Source organism: Danio rerio, chromosome 5 (genome assembly GCF_052040795.2).
Source record: "Danio rerio strain M-AB ecotype USA chromosome 5, GRCz13ab, whole genome shotgun sequence".
Taxonomy (NCBI): domain Eukaryota; kingdom Metazoa; phylum Chordata; class Actinopteri; order Cypriniformes; family Danionidae; genus Danio; species Danio rerio.
In genome coordinates this window covers 23,791,532-23,813,168 of record NC_141025.1, presented here as the reverse complement: position 1 = coordinate 23,813,168, position 21,637 = coordinate 23,791,532, and the positions used below count along the sequence as shown (strand labels likewise).

At 36.5% G+C, this 21,637-nt stretch overlaps 1 protein-coding gene and 1 long non-coding RNA gene across 3 annotated transcripts in view; one reads left to right on the top strand and one right to left on the bottom strand.

Moving 5' to 3' along the window:
- Window positions 1-21,637, bottom strand: part of npas2 (neuronal PAS domain protein 2) — a 127,280-nt gene that overhangs the window by 61,963 nt on the left and 43,680 nt on the right. The window contains exon 1 of one of the 2 annotated variants that reach the window (XM_087251381.1): window positions 7,538-7,860. The exons of the other annotated variant lie outside the window; for it this stretch is intronic. The gene's annotated coding sequence lies outside the window, so the exon portion shown is untranslated. Of the gene's footprint in view, window positions 1-7,537; window positions 7,861-21,637 lie in introns of those variants that run through there. 2 annotated transcript variants of the gene reach the window in all.
- Window positions 3,305-12,581, top strand: LOC147843949 (uncharacterized). The gene is made up of 3 exons (XR_015491162.1): window positions 3,305-4,649; window positions 4,728-5,705; window positions 10,604-12,581. It is a non-coding gene; the product is annotated as an uncharacterized LOC147843949 (long non-coding RNA).

Below are 21,637 nucleotides of genomic sequence, written 5' to 3'. Positions count from 1 at the left end.
AGTTCTGGTGACTGTGGAGGCCATTTGTGTACAGTGAACTCATTGTCATATTCAAGAAACCAGTCTAAGATGATTCGTGCTTTATGACACGACGCGTTTTCCTGCTGGGAGTAATCATCAGAAGATGGGTACACTGTGGTCATAAAGGGATGGACATGGTCTGCAACAATACTCAGGTAGGCTGCGGTGTTGACACAATGCTCAATTGCAATTGGTACTAATGGGCTCAAAGTCTGGAAAATATCCCACACACCATCACACCACCACCTGCAGCCTAAACCATTGATGCAAGGCAGGATAGATCTATGCTTTCATGTTGTAGATGCCAAATTATGACCCTACTATCTGAATGTAGCAGCAGAAAACGAGACTCAGAGAATATTTTTTCAATCTTCTATTGTCCAATTTTGGTGAGCCTGTGTGAATTGTAGCCTCAGTTTCCTGCTCTTAGCTGACAGGAGTGTCACCTGGTGTGGTCTGCTACTGCAGCCCATCCGCCTCAAGGTTGGATGTGTTGTGCATTCAGAGATGCTCTTCTGCATACCTCAGTTGTAACAAATGGCTATCCTCCTCTGACCTCTGGCATCAACAAGGCATTTGTGCCCACAGAACCGCCATTCACTGAATATTTTCTCTTTTTTTGGACCATTCTCTGTAAACCCTAGATGTGGTTGTGTGTGAAAATCCAAGTAGATCAGCATTTTCAGAAATACTCAGACCAGCCAATCTGGCACCAACAACCACGCCACATTCAAAGTCGCTTAAATCACCTTTCATCCCCATTTTGATGCTTGGTTTAAACTGGAGTAGATCGCCTTGACCATGTCTACATGCCTAAATGCAAGGAGTTGCTGCCATGTGATTGGCTGATTAGAAATTTGCGTTAACGAGTAGTTGGTCAGGTGTTAATTAAATTAGCCTCACTGGCTAATTAAATGGCCAGTGAGTGTGTATCAATCAAACAGTAAAGATCACAGATTTTTTTTAAAACAGACCTTATACGTAGCGATTTTGTAATGGCATACAGTTCATTGTAAGCTCTTGAACTGGGTTACTAAAAATTAAAAGTCCTTCTGCATATACTGTACAGCACGGAAAAGCCAGGATAAATATTTCAAGTACTCAGGCTGGCAGTTTGTCTGACAGAAATACATTTCAATTTAAATGTTTAAATGAACTATTCCTTTAAAAGTAAAAGCTCTAAAATGTTCTCTCTTTTTTGCTGCAAAAGTCCCAGAAGACCTGCTTTATTCTTTAAATGAACTACTTTCTAAAAGCACTTTGAATAACCTTTTTTCTAAGCTTTAGAAAACCTTTTAAAAGCCTAAATGCTTATGACAATGGTAATCATTTATTGTGCTATGACCCTGCTCTGAAGTACAAGCTAAAGTACATTTGGTCGCCCAAAACTTTCCCTGTTCCAATGATGCAAACACACTAAAAAGAGGGTACTTCCCCCAAAATGTATAGGAACCACCAAAACATTCATCTGGTGTAACCGCCCCAAAAATACTAATAAATAAACTTTCTTTTTAAGAGAGTTCAGCCCAGCATCTTGAGAATTCACTGTTGGCCGATGCATCCGTGTTGTCTCTGAGTTTGATGCAGATGCTGCCTTCATCAGCAAGGTCAAAATTTCAAGTGCACTTCATTCATCTAATCACACACACGCACACACGCATCTGCACACTCCCAAACAAAAGAAAGGTCAGGAAAAAACACTGAGGATCAAGTATCCTTGTGTTTATTTAACAGTTTATTTAGTCTCCCAAAGCAATGTGTGCAGTACACACAGAAATGACTGAAGTGTCTATGCACACTGTAATTACTAACAATACACTCCAGACCAAAGCATGAGTGAGAGAGAGAGACCCAGGTAAGGACTGAGAAACAGAGGAAACAACAAAGAGTGATTTCCAGGAGGTGAGAGCTAAGGGAATTATTGCATCATTCTGACAAACTGCACTGTTTACAGTATTACCATGAAGCCTTGAGGCCACCTTTAACCAGGGGCCCACTATACAGCAGCACACGCACTGTTAACCAGAGGGGCCCAGGTATAGACTCCACTACACATCTATACAGCACACGTTCAAAAAACAACTATTACACACGGGACTCTTTCGTCACTTGGTCATACAAGAGCCTCAATGCGTGATATAACAAAACTCACAAATCTACGCATGCTCGCACTTGCCTCTAAATATTTAAAAGTACTTGACATGAAATATTTCATGAACAGATAACCAAACTGACAATTCAATTACATGGATAGTTTGTCCAAAAATGAAGATGCTATCTTAATTTACTACTAGCCACAACATACTAAACCCGAGTGCCTTTTTCTTTTTTTTTGTTAGCACTGTCAAATCACAGCCAGAGCTGGCCTTCCCTATAAGCCAGGAATGTCCAGCCTCAGTCCTGGAGGGCCGATGTCCTGCAAAGTTTACTACCAACACTAATTAGACACACCTCGGCAAACTAATCAAGCTCTTACTAGGCATTCTAGACATATCCTTGCAGGTGTGTTGAAAGAAGTTGGTGCTAAAATCTGCAGGACACCGGCCCTCCAGGACCGAATTTGGACACCCTGCTATAAGCAAACTAAGCAGCTGCTTAGGGCCCCACCACCACTAGGGGGCATCCACAACAAACTAGTGCTGCGAGTCGTTGCCTTGCTTAAATCATTTTGATTGCATTTTACAAGCTACCTTCATTGACAGTGCTTTAGTACTTAAATACTTATAAATTTTAATTAAAAAGAAAAAAATATACAATTTTTAAAGCTGAAATTTTTCTCACAGTATCTCGTTTCTCAGATGCGTTCTGTGTTCTCGCGGTCCGAGTTTGCCCTTCCAAGGTATAACCTGCGAGACGAAAAGCAAGAACACGAATCTGTGCACAGACACAGCCATGGTCTTCAAGTCATTGCCTTTTCCATTATAGTACGAGTAACGAATCTAACCTGAGGGGAAAAATAACGACGAGAAAAGACGAGCACAAAATCCTTTTTAGCACCGCTTTTAAGTGCTAATGATGTTAAAGACATAATATAGTGGCACATTTATATAAAAAAAATAGGCAGTTACAGATTGATCAACACTGTCTATGTTTTACATGTTAATACTACGTCGGTAAAATTTTTCCTGAGACATGTTTATAAAAGTTATGTCCTAACTGAAATAATCATAATTTAATATAAGCTCTGGACTCTGCATCTCAAATGTAAGGTGACTGAAGGGAATAATACAGTTTGTGTTTGGGTATTAACATTAACCCAGTATTTGTTGCTTCTCTTTTTTTTATGCTTTTTATATTCAGATTTTTCCATTATTATTTTATATAATTTGCTCATTGATTTAATTATTTATGGACTAATATTTGCATTAGTATTAAAATGTTTTTTTTTTTTTTTTGAGTTTTTGGAGTTCAGAATGTATATTTTATTACTTAGTAATGCCTTTTCACTTTAGGCTTATTATTGTCGTTTCGATACAGGGTTTTCGCTGGAATTTAAAAACAATAAATAACAATAATAAAAGCTCAAACTAGAATCTTTAGCTATAAAATCTTTAATTTGTTCACTAAATTAATAGAATATGTTTTAAACACTCCAGAAGGACGCATAGTAATCACTGGTGCCTAAAAAAAGTTTAATTCTCCATTTTTGAAGATGGTAGTTGACAAAAATAGTGCCGTTTTAAAATGTCTAAATCATTCAGACAGATATTAAGTAGAAGAAATCAGACTTTACTTTTCTGTTTCATTGATTCTATGAAATAAGCAATAAATTATTGTGGGCCGGCAATGGCAATGCTGAATTTAGAGCAAGGTAGGGTGGCAAAATTGTTCTGCTTAATAGGGTCCCCAAATTTACAGGGCTGGCCCTGCTCACAGAAAGAAGGTCGCTGGTTCGAGTCCTGGCGTCAGTTGGCGTTTCTGTGTGGAGTTTGCATGTTCTCCCCGTGTTCATGTGGATTTCCTCTGGGTGCTCTCGTTTCCCCCCAAATCCAAAGACATGATCTATAGATGAATTGCATAAGCTAAATTCCCCGAAGTGTAAGTGTGTGAATGTAAGATTTTATGGGTGTTTCCCAGTACTAGGTTGCAGCTGGAACCACTGCGTGAAACATATGCTGGATAAGTTGGTGGTTTATTCTGCTGTGGCAACCCCTGATAAATAAAGGGACAAGCCAAAGGAAAATGAATAAATTAATGAATGAATATAAGTGTCTGTGATGCAGAAAGAACTGTTTCAAAATGTTGTTTATACAGTGAATTTGTATGAATGAACGCTTACCAAGCTCTGTGGATTACTGCTGATTTTCATTGTATGGACAAAGCACACACATGTATGGTTTACTATCATTGTGGGGACTTGCATAGACTTAATTATTTTTTATACCATACAGGCTATATATAATGTCCCCCTACCTCAACACAAACCCAAATCTCAACCCTCACAGTTTTACATTTTCAAAAGACTTCCTTGTTCCTTCTGTATGATTGCTTACCCATGGGGATCTCAATGTAGGTCCGCACAATGACACAAGTCTCCATGAGTCACACACACACACACACACACACACACACACACACACACACACACACACACACACACACACACACACACACACACACACACACACGTACAAACACACACACACACACACACACACACACACACACACACACACGTACAAACACACACACACACACACGCACAGACACACGCACGCACGTACGCACACACACACGTACACACACACGTACATAAACAATGACAATACCACTTCCAAAAAGTCTTCACAGAAATGCCAACAGTAGCAAGTTTTTTGTGAATGAACTTTTCTTGTACTGTACAAGTAAGAGTGAAAAAAGTCTATTCTTCGTTCAAATTTACTGCTATTTTTAATGTTAAAACAATGTTTTATACAATAGCACATTATTTAGTAACAACTGCAAAGACTGGATAGAAAAAAGTGTTTTCCAATAAAAAAATATTTTGATAAAAAAATCTTTCTAAAAATCTAGATCCCTGAAAATAATTCATATATTTCATATGGGCTGAGCGAGTAGTCAAAAAGTAAGTGAAATCGACATTCAGTACCTATAATCGATCTAATTTTTCCAGGTCAATTATTTTTCAATTACTTACCCTAAAGTGTGGTTTCACGTGACCCCGCTTTAAGGCTAATTTATACTTTTTATATTATCATTTATACTTATTATTCTAATATTATGCTTCTGCCAAGTCCACATAACCTTTGTTTAAAGCACACTTCTTAAAAAAATTTAACTACACGTCACGACACAGTGCAAACTTTGTGATTGGTCGGTTAGGTAATGGTGACGAGGGTTGGCGAGAGCTGCTTTTTAGGCAATGTTTAAATTTCAGTTGTTCAGCATTGATGTTCAATTAATAATCATAGATAATAGATAGTGTGGGTTTCCTTCAATTATTTTAAAATCTAGTAATGCTTTCTTCATTCAGAAATTTCTCACTTGTAATATGTGAGCATGTTTACTTTACAAAACATGTCAGTGAATTATGAGGGCAAATTTGTTTTAAATAAATAAAATAATCATACATTAATAATAATCAAGTTAAAATGATCAATTAATCAAGATATTGATTTTAGGCTAAATTGCCCAGATCTAATTTCATAGCTCTTTTAGATGAGGACATAGTTTAATGTGTGTGTGTGTGTGTGTGTGTGTGTGTGTGTGTGTGTGTGTGTGTGTGTGTGTGTGTGTGTGTGTGTGTGTGTGTTACTGGAAGGTGTACCTTTAACTAATCTACAACAATACCAAAGACACTTCAACTATTATTGTTAATTCTAATAAATGCTTAATAAAATAAAATAGGGGAGCGCGGAGTAAAATGTAACAGAGTTTTAAGGTATTTCCTCAGGGTTAACCATGGCATGCTTCCAAGGTTTTCAAAGTGTCGACAGACGTATTCCTGCCAATTATTGAAAAAGTACAGCGAAATTTGGATGAGAAAGACCGGAGAAACCATTTTTTGTGATTAAAAGTATTTTGTATTATACTCTATATATTTTTTTATTTTAAAACAAATCTGTGAGAGTATGCAGGTGAAATCTTATATTGTTGTGAGTGATCATACTTTCAGTGCATATTTGTAGGAGAGGTTTGTGTGTTATTGGTAAATAAAAAAAAAAGAAAGAAAAAAAAAGAGTTTGTCTAACCCCATTACTTAGTTCCTTATTTGGCCAAAACCAAAAAGTGTTACTTTGTGCCCCGCTCTCCCATATCATTTTGCTTTCTTGCAGAACTTCTACACAGTGTCCTGAAAGTATTGGTTCTACCCTTTTCAACCTTCCTTATTTGGACGTTCTTTTGAATATTGCTAAATGAAGAAATTTGATAAATAAAAGACTATTTTAACAAGCTTTAGTCCTTATAATTAGGCTACTGTATATATATATATATATATATATATATATATATATATATATATATATATATATATATATATATATATATATGCATTCTTATACATGCAAATTGTGTTCATGTTCTGTCTGTAAATATTCGCAAATGGAAAGCAGGCACTTCCATGGTAACCCATTTCAACGTTCACACAAAATAACTTGTAATTAATTCACTCAGTTAATTTAAAAGTAGCTTAAATATCTTTTTTTTTTATCTAATGGGCGCCTTATGAGTGAGCTACCCTTAAATTGGTACTTTAAAAAAAGTCAAAGCTATTTCCTGAACCACAACAACTAACCAAACACACTCTTCCAGTCCAAACAGCAGAAGACCAAGGCCAAGACTACCACTCAGTTATTTCCTTAAATCCTTTAAAAACGAAGTGTTGCAAAAATTACACCTTGAGGTAATGAGCCCACTGTGCAAACTGTCCATGAAGGAACTGATAAAGCAAACACTGAGTGGCAGGTGAATGAAAACTGCCCGTCACAACACACAATCATGGCATATTTGTGTGGCTAATTAAGACAGACGTTCGCTCTTATGAATTTCTCACACAAATTGGCTACAAAAGATCATCTTTAAACGACATAGCCTACTGATCAAGGTTTTACTCTACTGGAGAATCAGCGCATTGTAACAGTGACCTATTTTGATTGCTTTCCAAGATTTCAGATCAGTCCTGAATTAAGACAGCCAACTCAACAACCGAAATATCAGAAAGTTTTAATACACATAAGTCCACTGACCAAGTGACCATACACTTACCGGACTGAGTGTGTTTGGTCGTGCGCTCTAGTCCATCGCGCCCGGGATAAAAAGATTAAGGTGAGGAAACGCGCGCGGTAACAGAAAACCCGGCGATTCCCGCGTGCAGCGCTTCCCCACACATCCATATTTCAACACTCACAACTCGCCGTGACTTGGGTTTCCACTTACTTTTCCCACATGAGCTCCACAAAGGCGGAGACCCAAGTGGAAGCAAACAGGTGATCTTTAAATGCGTTCAAAACAGTTCTGAGGACTTTGACAGCTCTAGTTTCTCATTTGCCTTATCACAAAGTACAGAAAATCTTACCGTGCGTCAGGAATTAAAGGTTCACAGTTTACTTTTGCCCTCGTCCGCGCCTCGCCACGAGTGAACTCGCCTTCACCATAAACAACCCAAAAAAGAGCCGCTCTGATGTAGGACACTCCGATAAAAATGCAAACAAGACGCTGACGAAAGTATCCCAGGATGATGCGACAACGGAGAATCCGCGACTCGGCGTTTTTCCTCGGTTTTCTTCGTTTACCGGGTCCTCATCCTCCGCGCACGAGCGCCGGTAAACAGCGCTGAGCTGATGCGAAGTAGGAAAGTAGGTCAGACGGGAGCTCAATACTCCACCAACGACAGCACTCACCGCCCGCAGCCTCACACACATACACACACACAAACACGCGCGCGCGCCAGAGAGAAGACACACACATGTCAGCGCGGCCTCGAACACAAACACCCGGCAACAATCACTGTTCATTTTCACGGACCATCCGCAAGTTTGGCTGTTGTTTTGGCGAACGTCATGCTGCTGTCAGCCTTTACTGTGTGTGTGTGTGTGGCTCAGGTTTGCTTTCACATATATGCACAGTTGCTTCTCTGTAATTGCCTTCATGTGGTAGGCTACTAATAGAAATTAAAAAAAAATGTATATGCTACATCTCCTGCAGCATTTTTTTCTATTTCAGGAAAAGCGTAGTAGTAGTAATAAAATATTAAAAATAATATACGACAACAAATTAGGTGTTAATAAATTAATAATAAGTGAAAATAATTCAGTAATTAGAAATGTGTTAATATACATCATTATACACTCATATACACTCACCGGCCACTTTATAAGATACACCTTTCTAGTACCGGGTTGGACCCCCTTCCGTTAATCCTTTGTGGCATAGATTCAACAAGGCACTGGAAATATTCCACAGAGATTTTGGTCCAAATTGACATGATAGCATCACACAGTTGCTGCAGATTGTCGCCTGCACATCCTTGATGCAAATGCTTTGTTCCACCACATCCCCAAGGTGCTCTATTGGATTGAGAACTGGTGACTGTGGAGGCCATTTGAGTACAGTGAACTCATTGTCATGTTCAAGACACCTTAGATATCTGGGATAATTCGAGCTTTATGACATGGCGCATTATCCTGCTGGAAGTTGCCATCAGAAAATAGGTACACTGAGCCTCTGTGAATTGTAGTCTCAGCTTCCTGTTCTTACTGTAGCTAACAGGAGTGCCATCCTGTGTGGTCTTCTGCTGTTGTAGCCTATCCGCCTCAAGGCTGGATGTGTTGTGTATTCAGAGATGCTCTTTTGCATATCTTGATTGTAACGAGTGGTTATTTGAGTTACTGTTGTTTTCTATCAGCTGGAACCAGTCTGGCCATTCTCCTCTGACCTCTGGCATAAGCAAGTCATTTGCATCCACAGAACTGCCACTCACTGGATATTTTCTCTTTTTTGGGCCGTTTTCTGTAAACCCTAGAGATGGTTGTGTGTGAAAATCCCAGTAGATCAGCAGTTTCTGAAATACTCAGACTAACATTGAGTTGCTGCCATGTAATTGGCTGATTAAAAATTAGCGTTAACGAGCAGTTGGACCTAATAAAGTGGCCAGTGAGTGTATAACTGCTTTACAACATCATCTATCTATCTATCTATCTATCTATCTATCTATCTATCTATCTATCTATCTATCTATCTATCTATCTATCTATCTATCTATGTGAGAGATGCATTATTATACATAAACAGTTTTAAAAGTACTTTAAACAGACCACGTAGTGAAACAGAAATATTGTACATAATTTGAGAGATAAATGCAGAGCATTTGCAGTGTAAAAAAAAGAATGTTGCAGATGTGTACAACACATTGTCAAGGTGTTTTTTTGGAAGTGACTGAAACATATGCAGGCTTAACAGAAACACTAATGGTCAAATTTACAAGAAGCTGAGGCTGCACACCTTTTGAAGACGCTCATGAAACCTGCTCTATTTTGGAGGTTTCCTCACATATTCCACTGATGCAGCAAAAGAAACTGGGTCTGCTGCAGCAGTGTCAGTGGAGTTGAAATAATGATGGCAAAGCTAACTGATGTTTATTATAAACTCTCAACTTAGACATCTGGAATAAAAAAACATATTGTTAATGAAAAAGAATGCAACTCTTTCTGCACTGAAACTTTGTTTAATTTCCTGTAGACTTTTCATTGGATACAAGGCGACACAGTGGCTCAGTGGGTAGCACAGTCACCTCACAGCAATAAGCTTGCTGGTTCAAGTAACAGCTGGATCAGTTGGCATTTCTGTGTGGAGTTTGCATGTTCTCCCTGTGTTCGTGTGAGTTTTCTCCGGGTGCTCCAGTTTCCCACTTACAGTCCAGAGACATGCGCTATAGGTAAATAGAATTAACTAAATTGGTAGTGAGTATGAATACAAGAGTGTATGGGTGTTTTTCAGTGCTGGGTTGCAGCTGGAAGGGCTTCAGCTGCGTAAAACATATGCTGAATAAGTTGGCGGTTCGTTTCACTGTGGCAACCCCTGATTAGTGAAGTGATTAAGCTGAAAAGAAAATGAATGAATGAATAAAAGAAGGTATACAAGAACACACACACACAAACACACACACAAACACAAACAGACACACAAACAGACACACAAACAGGCACGTGCACACATAGGGCTCAACCTGTGCAGTGCACATGCCCTTTTTAGTCTTGGATAGAAAGTGCCCTTCCAAAATGATCAAAAGTGCCCCCGCGACGCGACACACCCTCCGTCCCGCCCTTCAGTAGGCGCACGACAACACTGATCTTGAGTAAGCGTGCTCAACCCCCCTCCCCCGCTTTAAAGTACGCGAGCGACAACACCGCTAATCAGAACGCGCGCGACAACACCGCTCTTCAGTACGCGCGCGACAACAACACCCGTCCCCCCCTGCACATGCCCTTTGGACGGTCTCTGCACGTGCCTGCACACAAACACACACACAAACACACACACACACACACACACACACACACACACACACACACACACACACACACACACACACACACACAATCACATATTTTTAAATGTCTTAAAAGAGATAAAGCACACATAGTGTGTGATGCCAGGAAGAACAGTATCAGTTGCCATGGCAAACACAGATCCTCAATCAGACCTCCGTCCAACATGGCCACCGGGCAGAAGAGCAGCACAACCTCTCAGACACACCAGCACAGCATTATCCGTACACTCACCAAATAGATTTAATTGCTCTGCATTATTCTAACACTTTAATAGCTGCAGCTGCCATGATGTTCACACAAAAGTTCCAGCAAAACGCTGCTAATTATAATGAAACCAAAAAGCAATGCATTTTAATTAAAGTCTGATGATAATTCTTAAAAAAGGGAGTCTTATTCATCACACAGTGAGTCATGAGACCAAGAAAAAAAAAACAGCGTCTGCTTTCTTTTCTCTTTCCTTTTTCTTCTCTTTCTGTTTTTTTCATACTTTTCTAAAGTAAACAGAGAACAATATACTACTGGCAATTTTAATTGGGCAAGCAAAATTTGCTATTTGGAAGACTTGCATTTGAAGGGCAAACTGTTCATGTTCTTATCCTTTTTACACTAGTTGAATAATAAAAAAAAATTAATAAATACATTTCCCCTCTCCTTATTTTTTACTAAAGGATAAACTATTAACATGACAGCTTATCTTTCAATTGTTGAACATTTTTCTGATTAACTTCATGCCTGTTTTGATTGATTAAAGACTTTCTAAACCTCTTTCTTTCTTTTCTTCCTGTGCTATTGTATGTTTCCCTTCTTGTCCTTTCGTCTCTGTAATTTCTTTTATGTTTTGCTTTGTCACTGGGGTTTTTTTGATGTCGGTGCTGCTTTGGTTTGGAAGCTGACTGCGGCTCTGTAGCTTTAAAGGACTACCAGAGGAATATGGGTCAGTGGAGCAGCAGCACGAGCGAGGGAGGAACCGAGAGAGAGAATTAAATGCTTTATAGCAGACTTTCTGACATTAATAGTGGGCTGGCAGAATAATTGATTCTCCCCTGTCAGTCCAGGTGACTTTTATGAGCAAACAACATTCACACATCCTGGAAATAATAACAAGAACTTCCTCATTAGAATCACACAGGAGATATGCGTCGAGGGTGTGTGTGTGTGTGTCTGTGTGTGTACACACACAGCCAACATATTTCCGTGGCAAACCAATAAAAGGTCAAGTGATTTGTTTATAAGGAATTCACTGCATGGCTAGCTCTATTTATAGGAGCAAACTCATCACCCTTTACAATACACATGCATACAATAGATTCTCTAACTTCACATAAGTGTTGATGGATCACATACTGTTTGTAAAAGCAACAGGTCATCCCACCAAGTGACTAAAGTATCACAGGTCAAATGCTCTGTTTAAGTGCATGGTTTGTTTACTATTCTCACACTGACACATATTGGACGCAGATTCATTTCAGCAGTTAATTAATAACCCGATGCAAGCCCTCTGCTTCCTGATACAATCATAAACAACCCAACAGTTATCATACATGTCAGAGAAACATCAGAAGTGCTGACATTCTTTCACCATCCCTATCTGTGCATCGGTTTCGGTTCTATAGTCAGTTGGTAAACACTAGTTCTCAAAAGGTTTCAGTTCCTTTATTTAGCATATGCACATACTGAATATCATTGTACAAATAAATAAAATAAAGAGCTTTTTTTTATTTATTAATGGATTTCATCAACAATAAACAATCACTTTACATAGATAAAAACAGTAACTTGCTATAAAAATGCTATACATCTGTTTAAAATCAAATATAAACTGAAATAACATATTAATTCATATACAGTTAAGTCAGAACTATTAGCCCCCTTTGAATTTTTTTTCTTTTTTAAATATTTCCCAAATGATGTTTAACAGAGCGAGGAAATTTTCACAGTATGTCAGATAATATTTTGTATTCTGGAGAAAGTCTTATTTGTTTTATTTCGGCTAGAATAAAAGTAGTTTTTAAATTTGTAAAATCCATTTTTGGGACAAAATTATTAGCCCTGTTAAGCTATTCTTTTCCCCAATAGTCTACAGAACAAACCATCCATATACAATAACTTGCCTAAATACCCAAACTTGCCTAGTTAACCTAATTAACCTTTTAATTAAGCCTTTAAATCTCACTTTAAGCTGTATAGAAGTGTCTTGAAAAATATCTAGTCAAATATTATTTATTTAGATATTAGTTATTATAAATGAGTTATTAAAACTATTATGTTTAGAAATGTGCTGAATGACCTTTCCTTCGTTAAACAGAAACTGGGGGGAAAAAATAAACAGGGGCGTTAATAATTCATGGGGGCTTCAATTGTGAGTGTGTGTGTCTATATATATATATATATATATATATATATATATATATATATATATATATATATATATATAAAATACAGACCAAAAGTTTGGACACCGCTTCTAATTCAAAGAGTTTTCCTTATTTATATGATATGAAAATTGTAGGATTCACATTGAAGGCATCAAAACTATGAATTAACTCATGTGGAATTATATAAATTACAAAAAGTGCGAAAAAACTGAAATTGTCATATTCTAGGTTCTTCAAAGTGTCCACCTTTTGCTTTGATTACTGCTGTGCACACTCTTGGCATTCTCTTGATGGACTTCAAGAGGTAGTCACCTGAAATAGTTTTTACTTCACAGGTGTGCGTGTCAGATTTAATAGGTGGGATGTCTTGCCTTATAAATGGGAATGGGACCATTAGTTGTGTTGTGCAGAAGTCAGGTGAATACACGGCTGATAGTTCGACTGAATAAACTGTTAGAATTTGTTTTATGGCAAGAAAAAAGCAGGTAAGTAAAGAAAAACGAGTGGCCATCATTACTTAAAGAAATGAAGGTCAGTCAGTTCGAAAAACTGGGAAAACTTTGAAAGTGTCCCCAAGTGCAGTCACAAAAACCATCAAGCGCTATAAAGAAACTGGCTCACATGTGGACTGCCTTTGGATATTCCCTAAATATTTCCTAAATAATATTTAAGAGAGCAAGGAATTTTCATAGCATTTTTTTTTTCTGGAGAAAGTCTTATTTGTTTTATTTTGGCCAGAATAAAAGCAATTTTTATTTTTTTAATAAATATTTTAAGGTCAAAATTATTAGCCCCTTTAAGCTATATTTTTTGATTGTCTGCAGAACATACCATTGATAGCAAATCAAAGTTTATTTCTAGAGTACACTTAATTACAACCTTTGGTTGACCAAGGTGCTGTACAAAAGCAGTAGCAAAACATTAAAATAAAAACAACAATAACAACAGTAAAGGTTTCCAAGAAAGAAACACATTTAGTATAAGCTGGAACCGCCATTAGGGAATATTAAATGCACTCAAAAAAAAGTCTAGATTTAAAAATAGAGTAGGTGCTATTCTGATTTTTAATGGTAACTTTTCCATAGTTTTATTTAGTATTTGCAATAGATGGCAGTCAGAATTTGATCTAATCGATCAGGTTTGAGTCTTAATTTTATAGTCTATTCGGAAATGAACCGGCAACCAATGTAGTGATCGCAATATTGATGTGATATGGTCATATTTATGGCTACTCGTGAGCAAACAGGAGGGCCACATTTTGGACAATTTGAAGTCAAAATAGAAGATGAGGGTGGACCAATATTTAAACAATTACAAAAATCAAATATGTGGAAATAAACGCATGAATAATCATTTAAAAACCCCTCCTGCTTAGATAGGGTTTCATTTTGGCTAATCATCGTACATGATAAAAACTTGAACTTACTATTTTACTTATTTTTTTGTCAAGTTGTAGACTACTGTCTAGTAGAAATCCAAGCTTTTTAATTTCAGAGTTGAGGTAACAGTTTAATACACAGAAATCAGTAGGTGGTTTCTAGAATGCTGTGGAGAACCAAAAAGAATAACTCAGAGTTTTTTCTCTTTATTCAAAAGCATAACGTTATCAGTGAGCCAAAGTTTGATATCGCGAAGACAATCTTCTAATCTTTTGAAAGTTAAGCAATTGTTTTTTGGATAGGTATATAAAGCTGTGTATCATCTGAATAGCAGAAATACATATTACTAAACTATCTCATTATAGTTCCTAAGGGCAGCATATATAATGAGAATAACTGGGGTGCAAGAATCGATCAATGTGGAACACGGCAAGTCAGCTCTGCATGAGAAGAAAAAAAGGTACTGTACCTTGGCTCACTGAAAAGCACAATGATTTGTCTAATTACCCCAACTTGCTAACCTAATTAACCTAGTTAATCCTTTAAATGTCACTTTAAGCTGTATAAAAGTGTCTTGAAAAATATCTAGTCAAATAGTATTTACTATTATGAGTTATTAAATGAGTTATTAAAACCATTATGTTTAGAAATGTGTTGAACAGAAAATGGGGAAAAATAAACGGGGGCTAAAAATACAGGAGGGCTAATAATTCTGACTTCAACAAATAATACATAAAAAAATAATATAAAAATAATACATTTAATAAAATGATATTAGTCATTAAACAGAAGTATGCAACATTTCAGTCATGAACTCACAACCTTCAATACGTGATACAGTTTTCAAAGCACTCAAGACATGAATTCGCATTCATAACATGCAGGAGATTTGAACAAAAGCTTGATTCATTGTTTGACTCAGTCGGAAAGGATGAGCTTAACCTCTGCTTCTTTTGTTGAGCCTTACACAAGATTATGTAGGTCAGCTGGAGCGTAAAGCAGCAGTTTGCTTCAATCTCAGAGGACTGGAAAGACATGTAGACGTTTAAAACCCCACAGCCAGAAATACACCTCTAAACTATATGACCATTTGACAGCGGCTCATCTTACTCTCCGAGCCCAGATAATTGCTGCTCTCTTTTCCTTCCATCTATCGCACATTCAAAGCTACGTCGTTCAGTCTATCCATTCATCAGACTTCCTATTTATTCATCATAACACACAGACTGTTCTGAGCTCTGTTCCTTTATGCTCTTTCAATTATCTACATAGAGTATGTGTGTCTGTGCTTTGCTGCTGTAGTAAAGCCTCGTTGTTCTTTTATGATTGTAATTATCTTAATGTGGTCTGACCCAGCAAAAATGAAAAAGCTAATCACCACATACATTAGACGCATATTAGAATTTATTCTAGTACAATCATCCTTTGATTCAGCTCAAACTGAACATGTACAAGCTTGTGTAAAACTGATCATGTTGTTTCAGTACGATTCAAGATTATACAAAGAGTGTCGGTACTGATGAAAGAAAATTTGATCTTTTGTATAAACATTCACATAATCGTGTCACAAATTTGATTGATTGGCTGATTTCCATCTTAAATGTTTATTCTACTTTCTATTTCACTTTACCATGTTTTCCAGAAAATAAATGGCACCAGGTCAAACTTTTATTGCTGTTGGAAGCAAAATTACTGAAGTATTTTTTTCCCAGAAATAATGGGAAAGGCGATCCAGGACCACAAAATCAGAGTAATTTTAGGAAAGTGAGATGTATTCATCATCTCAAAACTGAATAAATAAAGTATTCATTGATGTATGGTTTGTTAATATAGAACAATATTTGGCCGAGATGCAACTATTTGAACCATGGGGAGGGAGGAGGAGGGGGTGTTAGGGGGTGAGGTCTCTTAATAACACTTAAAAATAAGTTCTTAGCAATGCATATTAAAATGCATATTAAAATTAATTGAATTTTGATATATCTACGGTGGGAAATTTAATAAATGAACATGGAACATGATTTTTACTTAATATATTTGAATGATTTTTATGTTTAAATTGTTTATTGTGAAAAAACAAACATTACATCAGTACAGATAGTTACATATAATTCTTTTTCTTTCTTTTTTTTACAAAAGAGAAAAAAATAATAACAAAATATATATATATATATATATATATATATATATATATATATATATATATATATATAATAAAAAAGAGAAATATTAATAATAATAATGATAATAATAAAAGAGGAAAAGAAAAATAGAAACATAAGTATTAAGTGTGCTGAAAATTACAACCAAATATTACAATCAAATGTTCAGTCAATGTTGTCAATGTTGAAAGTAAATATTTACAATTAAACGGTATAAAATGGTATTAGATAAAACAAAAAAGTTTAATATGAAATAAATTAAAAAGGGAGGGAACTCAGGAGAGTGCATCTATTAAATGGAAGGCAATACCTTAAGAGAGTTAAAGCAAGTTATAAAACATTGCCACTTTTTAAAGAAATTAGTTTTCCCAGAGCATCTAACCTTTTCCAACTTAAGAAAATGCATGGTATCTACAAGCCATTGGGATGTAGTTGGAGGCTTATTTGATTTCCAGTGAAGTAGTATACGACGCCTGGCTATTAGTGAGGCAAAGGCCAAAACATCAAGTTGTTTATAATTAAATTTGGACCAAATCTTTGGAACCCCAAAAATGGCAACATCAGGGGATGGGTTTATATTTACCTGCAACACCTTGGACATAATTGTAAAATAATTAATCCAATAATTCTGTAATAGTGGTCACATAAAGAACATATGACTCAAATTACAACTTGGTGCATGACATCTGTCATGGATATTGGGAAAAATTTTAGATAGCCTGGTTTTTGAGAAATGGACTCTATGAAAGACTTTGAATTGTATCAGACTAAGCCGAGCGCAAATTGTACTAATTTGAATGATTTTTGGCATAAAAAAATAATAGATACATTTAACTGTACAGGTAACTGTGTCCACCTGGTAGTGATTACCAGTGATTGGCTATTGGGAGAGGAGAGAGAGTATTTAACCTGAACTGCACTTCAAACCAGTGTTGGTGGTGTCTAGATGGTGCAGCGGCTGAGCTCTTCTCCAAATGCAGAACTGTTGTTTAGTACAGCTTTAAAGATTTAATTTAGCTTAAGTAGCTCATGAATGTTGCAGATATTGAAGTCAAACTTCTACAATTAGTTGTCTTCTTGTTAACATCTAGAAATTCACCCAAAGAGAAGAGAGTCTGGTTGATTTGTTAGTTTGTCTTTATTTTGAGGGTTAAGTAGGAAGGTGGTGCCATTTTGTTTTGAATTAGTTTTCTCTTGTTTATGACAGTAAAGGGAGTTAGTTAATGTTGATGTATTATTATTTCTTTTTCTTTTCAGATAAGCAAGATATTATCTAAGGAAGTTTTTGGTTTTGATTTGAGAGAAACCTTGCACCCCCCTCTGAATTAATACCCTGTTTTCTTTGTTACATTTGAGATCTTTTTTCTTGGCTTCTGCATGAAGGCCGCCATATCAACCAGCGTCTCCTGGCAGAATGTTTAGAACTTCCGTTTACAGAGTTCGCTGGTAATTTGCGATCCAAAAACTAGGTTTCAATAGCGTTTTGAGTGGGTTACGGAGTGTTTTTGTGAGACACAACTTTAAAAGGTGTGTGTTAAAGCCATTATAATCTGTCAGATGCGGTTCAAGCGTAGAAACCATTAATAAGTGACAATATTTAGAAAAGTATAACTGGTTATGGAGATGGTCAAACTGGTATATAACAATGAAACTTGTGATTTTTTAATTTATTTATTCATACCGTTCTAGGCTCTGTTCATTTAAACTTGTCTTACTATCCACATATACTGCAAAAGTGTGTGTGTGCGCGTGTGTATCTTGTTTTCCTGATATTGTGAGGATCAAATAAAAAAGGGCCAGACAGAATCTGCAGACATTTTTTGCTATTTCTTCACAAAAGTTTTGTAAAAAATCTGTGGGTTTATGCGAAATAATTTTGGAAGTATCACTAATAAAAACTTAATATATAAAATAAAAAATAATACATTTTGAACTTTAATTTTTACAATGCACATCCAATTAGAATCATTAATTGCTAAACACGTCGGGTCGCTGGTTTGAACCTTGGCTCAGTTGGCGTTTCTGTGTGGAGTTTGCATGTTCTCCCTGCCTTCGCGTGGGTTTCCTCCGGGTGCTCCGGTTTCCCCACACAGTCCAAAGACATGCGTTACAGGTGAATTGGATAGGCTAAATTGTCCGTAGTGTACGAGTGTGTGTGTGAATGTGTGTGTGTGGATGTTTCCCAGAGATGGGTTGCGGCTGGAAGGGCATCCGCTGCGTAAAAACTTGCTGGATAAGTTGGCGGTTCATTGTGGCGACCCCGGATTAATAAAGGGACTAAGCTGACAAGAAAATGAATGAATGAATAATTGGAAACAAAGCAAGTCTCTGTTATGATATATCTACTAAAAAACTTACTTATTATTAATAATATTACTTTACAAACTGTATTGCAAATAAATCATATGAACATTTTCATATGTCAATAAAATTACTAATATGAATTTAAAAACTGAATGAATAACACATTTACACAGGTAAATAAATAGACTCGATGGGCAAAAAATCTGCACATTTTTGCGCGCACAGATTCTGTGTGGGCCTACCCTAGCAATACCAATAATTTTGGATATTGTGGGCACAATTTTTTGGTTCCCATGAGGAAAATGGCTCATAATTCATAAAGAATTAAGTATTTAAAAAATTGTAAAAAAAAAAAAATAAATAAAATATATATATATATATATATATATATATATATATATATATATATATATATATATATATATATATATAGATGAGTATTTCCTGTAAGGGTTGAGTTAGGTTGGTTGGAGGATAGAATAAAGAATACATAGTTTGTTCAGTATAAAAAGCATTTGGTCTATCGGAAGTCCCCATAAAGATAGCTGTACAAGTGTGTGTGTGTTCTCTGCTGCTGTAGTAAAACCTGCATTGTTCTTTTGTAATTACCTTAATGTAGTCTGACCCAGCTTAATGAAAAAAGCTAATCATCACATATTAGACCAAGTAAAAGGGACTGTTCGTGTGTGTGTGTGTGTGTGTGTGTGTGTGTGTGTGTGTGCACGCATTTTCTCACTTTACTGTTAAGAGTCATTCAAAGGATGCAGTGCTTCACCTCTCCCTTTCTGTGTAGATGTGTGGAAAAGAGAATAAAGAGAGGTGGAAAGAAAGAGAAGGAGTGAGAGTGAGGGGTCTATTATGCAGAGTTAGAGGGGAAAACACAAACTAATTAAGGGAAGAGAGAGACTATAATTAAAATGGCCTGTTTTTAATTTAACAGTGAGCTACTTTATATCAAACAGAACAGTGATCACTTAATTATACAGGCAACATCAGAGGAGAAGGAGAACGAGAGAGAAATGAGAGAATGGACCTGGTAAGAGGATGAAAATGCTTTTCATTTCCAAGCAACAACCATAAATTGCAAAACCTTATTGTTTATGACTGAAAACTTTACATTTAAACATACTAGTATAGGTCATTGACTATTATATGATGCTGGACTGTTTCATGTTATAAAAGCAACATAGGCTCATTCTGAAAACGTAGCCCTATATACATTTCTGGAGATCACGAATTATGTAGCCAAAATTACGTATGGCTGCCTTTCGTCTTTCCTACTGTTACCAGTTTGTCCAGTGGCTTGCTGCGTACATAGCGGATTTGAGATGCAGAGAGGAGTTGACCGAGGAATTGAAAAACGATTCCAGACAAAAAAAAAATAATAAAAAAATAAAAAGTAAGTAAATAACAGGGTGAGAATGTGGTAAAAAAATCTGAAAACATGGTAAAAAATGGGGGCTTTTCTTTTTCTGGATTGCTTTGGTAAACACTGTCAGTTGAGCTTAGGGAAGTGTGTGGGCGGGTCAATCTTTGCTTCTGAAAACACTTTCGGTTAGGTTTAGGAAAGAAGGAGGGTGGGTCAGTCGATTGGTTAGTCAGTCAGCAAAGAGCGGCCTCTGGTGGATTTACATGAGAAGTTTTGAGATCTCAAAAAGCATATACAGCAGCCTCTGATGGATTTGCAAAAACAAAAAAACGCAAAAAAAAAAAAAAATGCAAAAGAATTATAAATAAATGAGTACCTCCTGGGACATATTTGGCACTTTCCAGAAACATATACATCTCATTATCCCTTTTTCCCACTGTATAACTTAAACATTCTGATTAAAGGGCAGTGAAAAAATCTCTCATTTAGATTTTTCGTTTGATTGCATTAGATATCAGGGGTGTTCACTTTAAAACTGCACAGATCAATAAGGAAAGCATTTGATTGATTTCCTAACTTTTTATGCTCATTTAAGACAAAATTTGTTGTGTTTAAAAGAAAAAACCCCAAGATCGATATCTTTAGATATTATCATATGTATATGTCTGTTCAAACACGCACCCAAAACGCTCTACTTCAAACCGCGTGTACAGAATCCGTTTGGGAAGCAGAGTCTGTTTATCACTATGGAGCGTGTCTGAGCACTACATGAACTGTTTTGAGGATTGTAAAGCAGCGGTAATGGTGCCTGTAATGGAAAAAAAGAAGAAGAAGAAATTCCGCCGTTTTTATATTTATTTCAAAGTGTTTTCATGCTTAAAGAAATGAAAGCACAGAAAAGATTCACATTTAAGAGCAAGGGGCATCCCCTGGTGGTTCGGCGGTATGGGTTGTGCACAGGGAGGATCGGCTCTTTAATGTTTATTGCCACCCTTCATACAAAGATTAAAAAAATACAGAAGAAATGCGAGAAAATACATTTACAATGACAGTGGGATATAATAATAAAAAATGGGAAAATCCCTAGAAAAACGAGAGGGCTGACAGGTATGCATGAACTCATTATTTCAATATCTACTGAAGTTCTTAAATTAATCATAATTTTGATAGTATGAGCAAGCCTTTTATGGAATATTTGCCCCATTATTTACAACATTGTAGTTTTAGCATAATGGCAATTACCTAAAGTAGTGTTTCTCAACCACGTTCCTGAAGGACCACTAGCTCTGCACATTTTCCATGTCTCAACCAAACGCACCTGATCATCAGCTAATTAGAACTGAAAGGCCTGTCATAGGTGTGACAGACAAAGGAAACATCTAAAACATGCAGTGTTGGTGGTCCTCCAGGAACATGGTTGAGAAACACTGACCTAAAATAACCCAAAAATTTCCTAAATGACCTAAAATGACCCAAAAAGTCTATTTGATGCCTTTAAAATGCCAGTTTATAATGTACATATGCATTCACACATGTA